Raw genomic sequence first — 11,931 nt, forward strand, 5'->3', positions numbered from 1 at the left:
GTATCAATACGGCTATAGGGTTATGCTGGAATGGGATGCTAATGAAAGAGAAAAGCTTTGAATGTAGTGAAAATAACACCATTTCAATACAAAGAAGACGAAAGAGGCTTACTGGAGCCCCTTGCTAATTTATAAAGGAGCTTCGTCATTGTAAAGAGAATGAGGTGTTGGATCATGGGATTATACGAGGCAGGGCGGCAGGGCACTAAATAATGTAGTTAAGAGAGAGAGAGAGAGAGAGAGAGAGAGAGAGAGAGAGAGAGAGAGAGAGAGAGAGAGAGAGAGAGAGAGAGAGAGAGAGAGAGAGAGAGAGAGAGAGAGAGAGAGAGAGAGAGAGAAGTTGTTCACGTCTGTTGTGATGTATGGAGATGGGAAGATGTAGGAGGTTAGAGGAGGAGAGAGAAATGAAGGGGAACGGTTGATGGGGCTCTAGGAGTGAGAAGGGAGAAATATAGCGGCGGGAAAGGAGAATGTAGATGGTGTGATGTAGAAACTGTGTAAAAGGAAAGTAATGACGATCTCAAAGCATGGGTGGATAGGTCGATTTTAGATGACGAGCACTAAGAAGGTAGAGATGTAGACAATGGTGTATATTGGAGGTGTAGAGAATCCGACGAAGAAAACAATGATAAGTGATAAGTGAAAACAAAAGATAAAATAAGTGCCTATATAGAAGTACATGTGTGTGTTTAGGTGGGCCTTTGGTGACGTGTAGGAGGAGGTAGAGAGGGAGGGAGTAGGAAGGACGTAGACAGATGTGTACAGGATGTCTATGAGGCGTTGGGCGGCAGGTGTGGAGGCTGGCTGGCAGGGCGTCTTAGTGGTCCATAGATGACCCAGTTCGTCGAGGGGGGCCGACACGCTACTCAGAAGAACGAGAGCCGGCCGGATTAGCAGGCTGGCCACGGAGGAGGAGAAGGTAATGGTTGAGGAGGAGGAGGAGAAGCTAATAGTGGAGGAGGAGGAGGAGGAGGAGGAGAAGGTAATGGTGGAGGAGGAGGAAGAGAAGGTAGTGGTAGAAGTGGAAGTGGAGGGTTGATGCATAGGAGGTTGATTAAGGAATATGAATTACAATATGATACTGTGAAGCAGAGGTCATAAGAATAAATGAAGAGGAGATAAATGTGAATTGTTGAAGAGAATTAATGTACATGAAAGAGAATAGTAAGATACATAACCAGTGTCAATGTTGAGAGAAGTGGACAGTGGAGTGAATTGTAGGAATGAGTAGGATTATGGAAAAGTAGAATGATGTGAACGATGTGAGAAAAGCAAAGATGATCAAGGAGGAGCCCTAGAAAGATAACTGGGCGAAAGAGGAAGTGAGGGAAGATAAAAAAAATGCCAAAATGAAACTAGACCACAAAAGACAGTGAAAACTAGAGAACAAAGCAGTGAGGTGTTTCATGAAAAAAAAAAAGATACTGAAAAGAAGAAAAAAACAATATTCGTTTAGTTGACTAAAGGAAAACAACGAACGGGAATGAATGACCCCAGACCCAGCGAGCTATTTACATAAAAAAATATTTAAAAAATCCGAGGTAGTTTCACCTGTTTATCTGATCACCTGGAGGGAAGGTGCTCGGGGGAGGAGGCGTCGGCGCTGGCATGTCACCTGCACAGCATGAGGTGGTGGAGGTGGTGGTTAGTGTGGTGGTGATGGTGGTAGTGGTAGGGGGTAGTACTGGTGAAGGTAGCAATAGTGGTATGTTGATGGTGATGATAATGATAGTGTTGGTGACGGGACTTGATGGTGCCAATGACAGTTCTAATGATATTGATGTTGATGATTCACGAGGTGGTAGTGAGGGTGATACTGCTGTAGTGTTATTGTTGGTGGTGATATTGATGGTGGTGGTTGTGGTGGTGGCTGTGGTGGTAGTGGCGGTAGTGTTGGCGGTGATGTCAGTGGCGGGACTGTTGTTGGTAGTAGTGATGGTAGCAGTGTTAGTAATGATTATGGTGGTATGGTTGTTTTCGTTAACGGTGGTTCTGGCGACGGTGATGGTGGTGGTCCTGGTGGTGGTGTTGGAAGTCAGGGTGGTTGGGGTGGTGGTGGTGTTATTGGTGATGGTGTCAGTGTTCGTGGAGATGATGGTGATACTGGTGGTGGGGGTGGCGACAGTCGATGTGCTGGTGGTGGTGGTGGTGGTGATGATGGTCTGGGTAATATAATTAATGGCTGGCAATTGTCTTGTCACTTTCGTGTTTTATTGCTCCATGAAGATAAATGAGATCTGGATTCAGTGATGCTGTTCTTCCTTCCCCATTCCTTCCTCTCTCTTTCTCTCACTTTCTTACTCTTTCTTTCCTTTTTCCTCTTTCCCTATTAATTTTTGACTGCAGGGATATATAAATAACTGGTGAGGATTTTATTATTTAATTAGGAGCTAAAGAAAGTATATCCTATCTCCCCTCGTCTTGCACTGATTTTTTTCTCATTTATATTTGCTAAAATACTTTAAGCCTCTTCTATGTACAGTTCCCTTGGCCGTATATCAGCCCTGCTACACCCATATTTCATCTATTTGCCCTACATCCACCCACACAATTCATCTTTCTCGTATACCGTCAGGCATGTAGTATCTCCCACACCGCACTTCACCCTTCAACATCATTTCGCTCCCATCCTACTCCTCTGCTTCGCTAAAACAAAAATATCTCTGCTATTATACAATTTCTTACATCTTCCTACATACTTTAACACTTTCTAAAATTCTTCTATATTATTCTAAACCACACTACGTCGTTTCTGAGACCTCTGACGTCCTACCCACTTAGCAATCTTTCCTACAACTTTCCTTACTCTGCAACTTCTCAAACCATTTTACAAGACTTTATTGCACCCTCATGCTCCAAAGGCAATGCAGGACGGGAGATAGGAAGAGGAGCGGTATTAAGGTAAAAAATATATATATTTGGAGGGAAAGGGGAAGAAAATTAAATGACCGAGGAAAGAAGTGAAAAAAGACAAAGGAAATCGATAGATTGTATGTGCTTATAAACCTATTGTTTATTTGTTGGCTAGCTTTCCTTTTTTTTTGGACATGCTTGCCTCTGCCTTCTGTTTTGTGGGTTATTTCTCACCCCATAGTTTCTCATTTCCCTGCTACTCGTATTTCAATTATTTTAATACCTTTCTGCTTCATCTAATATTATCTTCTATTTGAAATTTACCTATCTGTCACCTAGCAGCAGTAGTCACTTGCTGTCCACCTGCATGCCTGATTCTTTGTGTCCGTCAGCTGCTCCCCGTTACCCTGAGAAAGTGCTGCGTTACGAGACGCGAACAGCAGCCAACATCACGTGGAGTGCGAGTGTGCATCTGACGATACACGAGTGTGCCTGCTCCTTCAGACCAGTCTCACGTCCAGGCCTCATGATACCACCTTGACGGACGAGGATCTAAAGGGAGGAAAAGAAGAATGCGAGGAGGAGGAGAAGGAGGAGGAGGAGGAAGAGGAGGAGGAGGAGGAGGAAGAGAAGGAGGAGTAGGAGCAGGAGCAAGAGGAAGAGGAGGAAGAGGAGGAGAAGGAAAAGGATGTGGAGGCAGAGGAGGAGGAGGAGGAAGGGGAGGAAGAGGAGGAGGAGGGGAGTAGGAGGAAGAGGAGAAGGAGGAGGAGGAGCAGTTGGAGAAGATGGAGACGAAGGAGGATAAGGAAGGAAGAGAGTGAGGAATTTTAATAAAAATAATTGTTGTAATGATAATTATAATAATGATAATGTTAAAAGTACCTGATGATAAAAATAACGATGATGATGATAACAATACTAATTCTAAAAATAATAATTATAAAATTTAATAAATAATAATAATAATAATAATAATAATAATAATAATAATAATAATAATAATAATAATAATAATAATAATAATAATAATAATAATAATAATAATAATAATAATAATAATAATAATAATAATAATAATAATAATAATAATAATAATAATAATAATAATAATAATAATAATAATAATAATAATAATAATGATAATAATAATAATAATAATAATAATAATAATAATAATAATAATAATAATAATAATAATAATAATAATAATAATAATAATAATAATAATAATAATAATAATATCATTATTATCATTATTATCATTATAATTATTATCACTATAATGATAATAATAATAATGATGATAATAATGATGATAATAATAATAATGATAATAATAATAATAATAATAATAATAATAATAATAATAATAATAATAATAATAATAATAATAATAATAATAATAAGAAGAAGAAGAAGAAGGAGAAAAAGAAGAAGAAGAAAAAGAAAAAGAAAAAGAAGAAGAAGAAAAAGCAGAAGAAGAAGAAAATGAAGAAGAAAAACAAGAACAGATCAAGAAGAAGAACAAGAACAAGAACAAGAACAAGAGGAGGAGAAGAACCACAACATGAAAACAAGAAGAAGAATAAAAAGAAGAAGAAGAAGATAAAGAAGAAGAAGAAGAAGAAGAAGAAGAAGAAGAAGAAGAAGAAAAACAAGAAGAACAAGAAAAAGAAAAGAAGTGTCATGAAAGAAGCGAGGAAAGAGAAGGGGGCTGAGGTGGCTGCGGCGGCGGCTAGTCAATGAAGAGAGAAGATTAAAAGAAGGAGGCGCAGCAGGAGGACGGGTTTCATGCTTCTTGCTCCAGGGTCCAGGAGGCTCAGGGTCTGGGGCTCACTGGGGGCTAGGGTTGGTAGTGCCTTTGGTCTTGTGTGGCTGAGTAGGGTTAGTAAGTCTGAGGATGAGGGGTATGAGAGTAGGGGATCTGAGGGACTAGGGAGGTGAAGTATAAGGTTTTTTAGGAATGAGGGGGGTGGGGTGCTGAAGTGGGGAGGGCCTGGGAGTTTGGGTCGGGGGATGGCAGGGTGGCGGGGTTCCATCACGTGGCGGGGCGTTATCAGATGTGGAGCACAGGTGGAAGAGGCCGTGAGGGGCGCCACCAGTAATTGATCATGAAGGATATCGCGCCGCCATCTCCCGAGCCTAAATGACCGGCGATAAAAGTAATGATCGAGTCTCGGCCCACTGCAGGGGAAGGGGGTGAGCGGAGGGGATGGGAGGGCAGGTGGAGAGAGGAGAGGGAGATGGGGGATGGGGGTAAATGAGAAGGAGCAGGGATGGGAGGGGAGGAATACGAGAGAGGTGGAGAGAGATGAGAAGTATTATGTTAGCGGGAGAAGAGGAGAGCGAAAGGGATGAGTAAAAGGGTAGAAAAGCATGAAAAGAAGGGAGTGGGAGGAGGGGTGGAGTAATGGAAAGAAACTCTGACCGCTGCTACCCATTTGCTCATGCACCCCCCTTGTATTGAATGCTTTTTATCATTTCTGTCATATCCTCTATCTCCTTCACGCTATCAACCTCCCTATTTATCTTCCCTTCCATCACTTTTTATCTTGTTTTCCCTTCTGCTCATCACTTCCTTCTTATATCATGTTTTCTCTTATCCTTCAATTTTCCTTGATTCCCCCCCTCCCCCCTCCTTTAACTAGTATGAGGAGACTTGGAAACGGAGAGAGAGAGAGAGAGAGAGAGAGAGAGAGAGAGAGAGAGAGAGAGAGAGAGAGAGAGAGAGACGGCCCCTGCTCTCCGTCTCTGTCGTGTTATCTCTCTGTTTGTTTGTTTATCTTCCTTTTGTGGCTAAAGTTGATCTGATTTTGTGGGTTGACTTTTTTGTCTCATTTTGTTTACCTTTTTTAAACGTGATCTACGAGCCTCTGATCTCTCTCTTGCTCTCCCTCTTGCTCCTAGACTATTTCGCTCTCTGGCTCTCTGGCTCTTCAACTCGCCCCATATCTCTCTCTCTCTCTCTCTCTCTCTCTCTCTCTCTCTCTCTCTCTGTACATACCTTTGTCGAAATACTTTTAAATCACTGACAAAGAAAGTGATAAATTTAAAACAAAACAAAGTGAAATCTCCCGAACCGCTGTTAAGATATCGTACGTTTCATTACTTTCTTATTTATTATCATTAGTGTTATTTTTTTTCTTAGTTTATTAATTCAGGACACAATTGAAAGTAATTGCAGATCTTCAGGCGAGGCGATGATACGTGCTGTCAGCGCCATTATGGAGTTGAGCTGTTAATGCGATAATATATATTCCTCTTGTGCTTGCTGCTGAGTGTTGCTTACGTCATGGTCAGGCGTGTCCAGGCGTCGGTTTATCTCTTAATTAAGCGACTCTCGTGTTAATTTCAGCCTGGCAATATTGTAGTTCAGCCGATGACTCCATATTCTTTCCTTTACTCATTATTTTCCTTCTGGTTTTCATTCTACTTCATTTTGGTTCATATTTTGTTGTCCTTACCCTTATCGTTTTATTGTCCTCCTTCTTATAATTTTCTTCATTCTATTTCCTTCTCTTATCCCTTCTCTTCCTCCTCCTCCTCCTTCTCATTCTTTTCCTCCTCATCCTTCTCCTTTTTATCCTATCTTCTTTCTCTTCTATCTGTACCACTGCGACCTGGATAAGCCTCATCGCCACCTCGATTTCAGCCACCACCAACACCACCACCGCCACCTTTACTACCAGTACCACAACACCCCCTCACCGCTCCCACCATTGCCGCACCACAACCTTACCACTTCCATCACTGTCACACCATTCCCACTTCTTCAACAGCACCACATCACCAATCCTGCCAAAACCGCACCATCTCACCACTGCCACTACCTCTACAACAACACCTTACCACTACCATCATTACCCCATCATTAACTCACCAGTATCAGTATTTTTCCAACAATCGATAAGAAATAAGAAAAAAAGGTAAAATGAAAGATAAAAATAGATGCACAAATAAATAAATATCAACATAAAATACTTGTACTTCTGTATCATGAGCACAGAGTTAAAGATCATGACCTTATCCTGAACGTCCATTAGCTTGTCAGTTCTTTCTGCTCGTTCGATAAATGTATTTTAGTCCCTGTTTTGTCATTATCAGTATAATTGATATTGTAAAAATTACAATGATTAATATAATTACATTATTATTATCTTTATTATTATTATTATTACCATTTTTATTATATATTATTATTATTATTATTATTATTATTATTATTATTATTATTATTATTATTATTATTATTATTATTATTATTATTATTATTATTATTATTATTATTATTATTATTATTATTATTATTATTATTATTATTATTATTATTATTATTATTATTATTATCATAATTATTATTATTATTATTATTATTATTATTATTATTATTATTATTATTATTATTATTATTATTATTATCATTATTATTATTATTATTATTATTATTATTATTATTATTATTATTATTATTATTATTATAAAAAATATTATCATCATTATTATTATTATTATTATTATTATTATTATTATTATTATTATTATTATTATTATTATTATTATTATTATTATTATTATTATTATTATTATTATTATTATTATTATTATTATTATTATTATTATTATTATTATCATTATTATTATTATTATTATTATTATTATTATTATTATTATTATTATTATTATTATTATTATTATTAAAAAATATATTATGATGTCGCCACTACTACCAACCAACGCATCAATATAATATGTTCTGCTATATATAGTGTATGTCACTGTATCAAGCACTCTTTACATAAATATTAGCCACACAATATTTTTCATTAGAGAAATGTACCAAAAATGCATTAATTTTTCGGTTTTCAACGTTTGTTTGATTTGCAGTAGTACCAACAATGTAAGGAAGGATAGTTTCCGAGGGGGAAGAGAAGAGAGCAATTGCTAATACCACCAAACGGAAGCACACTCTCTCTCTAAGAGACGCTACAACGAAGAGGGAAAGGGTTGACTGATAATCCCGCCGTAAGGCTCCTCGTCTCATCAGCTCTCCTCCGCTCATTGATAGTTTTGTACCTCTTAAATTCCTCCGCTCCACTCCACTCCACTCTTTCATCCCTCTCACGCAGGTAAACTCTAGAACAATCTTCCTTCATCTGTATTTCCTTTTGCCTACGACTTGAACTCTTTCAAGAGGAGGGTATCAGGACACCTCTCCTTCCGAAGTTGACCTCTCATTTGGCCACTCCTTGAGAGTTTTTTGTAGGAGCAGGGAATAGCGGTTTTTTTTTTCATTATTGTTTCCTTTTTTTTGCCCTTGAGCTGCTTCCTCTGCTGTAAAACAATAATAATAATAATAATAATAATAATAATAATAATAATAATAATAATAATAATAATAATACCGGTAATAATTATAATTAGCATTATTTATTTTCATTTAAATTTAAATTATTATTATTATTATTATTATTATTATTATTATTATTATTATTATTATTATTATTATTATTATTATTATTATAATTATAATTATTATTATTATTATTGTTACTATTATTGTCATTATTAGCATTAGTATTGGTATTAGTATTAGTATTATATCTGTATTATCATTATTTAAGTTATTATTGTAATTATTATTATTACTACTATAATTATTTTAGTTTTTATGATTAATATAACTTTTTATCATGATTATGTTTTCTATTGCTGTCATTATTAAGTGCCTTTGTGAATCAGAAAACTTGTTATATATAATATAAAATTAAAAATCATGCAAAAATGTTAGCCTCACCAGCATCAGGATCAACAAAAAGCCCAGGACAACAGAGAGCTTTGGATATTTTATCACCTTATTTACAAGTCTCTATTTAAGGCTATTCGAGGGAGTTATTTTTGGCGGCCTAAAGATATGAGAAATTGTCATGTTGGAGGAGAAAATGCAGGAAAAAATAAAGAGGTGAAGAGAAGAAGAAGGAGGAGGAGGAGGAGGAGGAGGAGGAGGAGGAGGAGGAAGAACAGGATGAAATGGAGGTAGGGCAGAAGAGCTGAGCGGCTGTTTTGCTTAGCTGGCCTGTTTTAAATTGTTGGTATTGAAAGGATGGATAAGAGAGGAAAAAGACGAGAAGGACGAGCAGGAGGAGAAGGAGGAAGAGGAGGAGGAGGAGGAGGAGGAGGAGGAGGAGGAGGAGGAGGAGGAAGATGGAGGAGGAAATAGAGAAGGAAGCAAAAAAGGAAGAAGAGGAAAAGGAGGAGAAGAAAAAGAAGAAAGGCGAAGAGGAAGAGAGGGAGGTGAAAGATGGAAAGGAAGGAGTGGCAGATGGTCTAAACCCGTTACCTGGTGGAGTGATGGATTGTGTGGGTGTGTGCTGTTTACGTAACACGAGGAGCTGTAGAGGGAGGCAGGATGTAGAGGGAAAGGAGTGTATAGAGAAGGATGAAGGGATGGAGGACAGCGAAAGTAGATGAAAATGACTAACGTAAGAGTATAAAGAAGAGGGAGGTGTAGCAGGAAGATAGAACAAACAGGGTAAAAATAGACCGCACGGGGGTGTGTGTGTAAGAGAGAGAGAGAGAGAGAGAGAGAGAGAGAGAGAGAGAGAGAGAGAGAGAGAGAGAGAGAGAGAGAGAGAGAGAGAGAGAAAGAGAAGAAGAAGAAGAAGAAGAAGAAGAAGGAGAAGAAGAGAAGAAAAAGAAGGAAACATCTAAAAAAAAAAAAAGATTTACGACGTCGAGAGAAAGAGTGAAGGGAAAAATGATAAGCGGAAAGAATGGTAAGAAGAAAGGTGCGGGAAGGAATTGTATTTTTAATATGATGAAAGAAATGCGGATGAAAGACAAACGAAAAATAAATTAATGCATAATATGAAAAAAAGCAGGAGAAGGATGAAAGGAGAGGAAAAGAGTCTGTCAAGTGCAATACTGAACCGAAAGAGAGGAAGAAATGAAGGAAGCAAAAGGAATTGCGATAACAGTGACGAAGAGGAAGAGTTAAAATAAAGAAAGCGGACAGTGCAACTTCTTAGAGATAGAGAAAGGAAGGAAAGGTTACATGAGGGCAGGAGACATGCGAGAGGAAGAAGACGATAGCTGGTGAATAAGATGGATGGGCCCCGACGGGGGAGAGGCGTGAAGGCAAGAGGAAAGCAGTTTGTTAAGAAAGCTTAGTGTTGTGTTCATACGATTTGGTCTGGGAAAGTCAAGACGCATGGCCCGCTCTAAGAATAACGAGTTAATTGCATGGAAAGTGATTTCTTTTAGGGTTGATGAACTACTTTTTCTTTTCAACTACAGAGTTTTGGAGGGTTGAAAAGCTGTTTGAAAAAGAAAATTGCGAAGGCAAAATGTGTGAAATAGCAAACTGTCTCTGAACATTGTTTGATTGGAGAATCATTAATCTTTTGATTTTAGTGAAATGAGTAGACCTAAGAAACAGTTTCCACTAATTTAAAGAAATTATACATAAAGGCGGCAAGTGTTACTCATGTTGCTCTCTTATTAAATTAAAATTGTTTCTAACGGCGTGTTTATATCTTTGTATCTTGTCATACTGCCTGTCCCATTAAGGCTTTGAAAAGATTATATTAACTTATTCTTTTTCATCTGCACTTCACCTTGATTCTGTTCATGACATATATATATATATATATATATATATATATATTTATATATATATATATATATATATATATATATATATATATATTTATTTATTTATTTATTTATTTATTTTTTGATGCTCGTCGATTTGCCATTTTTACATTTCTATCGTTCCACTACTTATCATTCTTCTAAACTCTAAACTCTTTTTATAAGCATTTTAAGATTAAACCTCCCAAGATTATTTTGATCTTAGGTACACACACACACACACACACACACACAAACAGCTGCGGATTTACATTGAGGCTAATGAGCCTGCAGCCTCAGACCCCAAGCATTCAGGGGGTTCCCGATGATTAGAAAATAGATCAATCAATAAAAAATATAAAAAATAATAATAATATGAAATGAAGTACAATAATACTTGAAATCATTAAAAATGCTTAGTGAGTAGGTACACGTATGAAAAGCCTCGTAATAAAGCACCAAATCCTGCCGACTCTCGTGTTGAGTTATCGTTGCTTTCGGTACATCAACGTTCTTAAACTTTTCTAGAGGTATTCCATACGTGTACCTGCTCAATAAGCATTTTTAATGATTTCAAACAAGTACTTGTCCGATTTTTTATTACACAAAGAAACTAATCAGACGGACTCTTTTGACGAGACGATGACATAATGAAGACGGGTCTGTGACGCGTTGAGTTCACATACGAGGCCTATGGGTCTCGGAACGGCTAAGTCTTGGTTATGTAATGTTAACGCAGGGAGCTGCACCCTGCTGAACCTGACTCGTGAACTTTCATTGGTAGTGTTCGGTCTCCTTAGCTCCAATTACATTACAAGTGTCAGCTCTGTGCAATATTATTCAGTGATAACAAGAATTACAAATACATAGCTGCAGTGAAAAGCTGTGATTGGTTTTGTGGAAGATGAAAATACTGCAGACAGCTGCGTAACCACTGAAAAGGGCGAATGAGTGAACTGATAGGTTAAGGCCGTAGTTTCTGAGGGTGAGGGTGTTAGGGGGGCTATAGCCTCCTAATGTTTTCTATACAAGCCTCAAAACGCTCCTAAGAGTCCTTATTTTTCAAAAAATTTCCTCTACCTGCGCATGCTCCCTTCGCTGGCCTCCCTCCCTCCCTCACATCATGAACCTATGATGCCCTCTGGCGGCTAGCCCCCTGTGTGTGATTATTAGAGTAGAACTCTGGTTATACTAGTGTTGTTGTGGTATGTTGGTAGTGTATATAATATGGTAAAACTGTGTTTTGTGGTAGTATGGCAAGGTAGCGTGGTAAGGTGTGTGGCATGGTGATTATGGTAGTACGGTAAGCTGCATGGTATGGTGGTGTTGTAGTGTTGTAAAGCATGTGGTATGTCAGTGTAGTGATTAATGTGGTAAATTGTTGTCGTAGTGTGGTGTGGTGAGCGGCATGGCAGTGGTGTGACATGATGGGCATTGGGCTCGCAGTAT

This window comes from Eriocheir sinensis, chromosome 27 (genome assembly GCF_024679095.1).
Source record: "Eriocheir sinensis breed Jianghai 21 chromosome 27, ASM2467909v1, whole genome shotgun sequence".
In the NCBI taxonomy this organism is placed as follows: Eukaryota; Metazoa; Arthropoda; class Malacostraca; order Decapoda; family Varunidae; genus Eriocheir; species Eriocheir sinensis.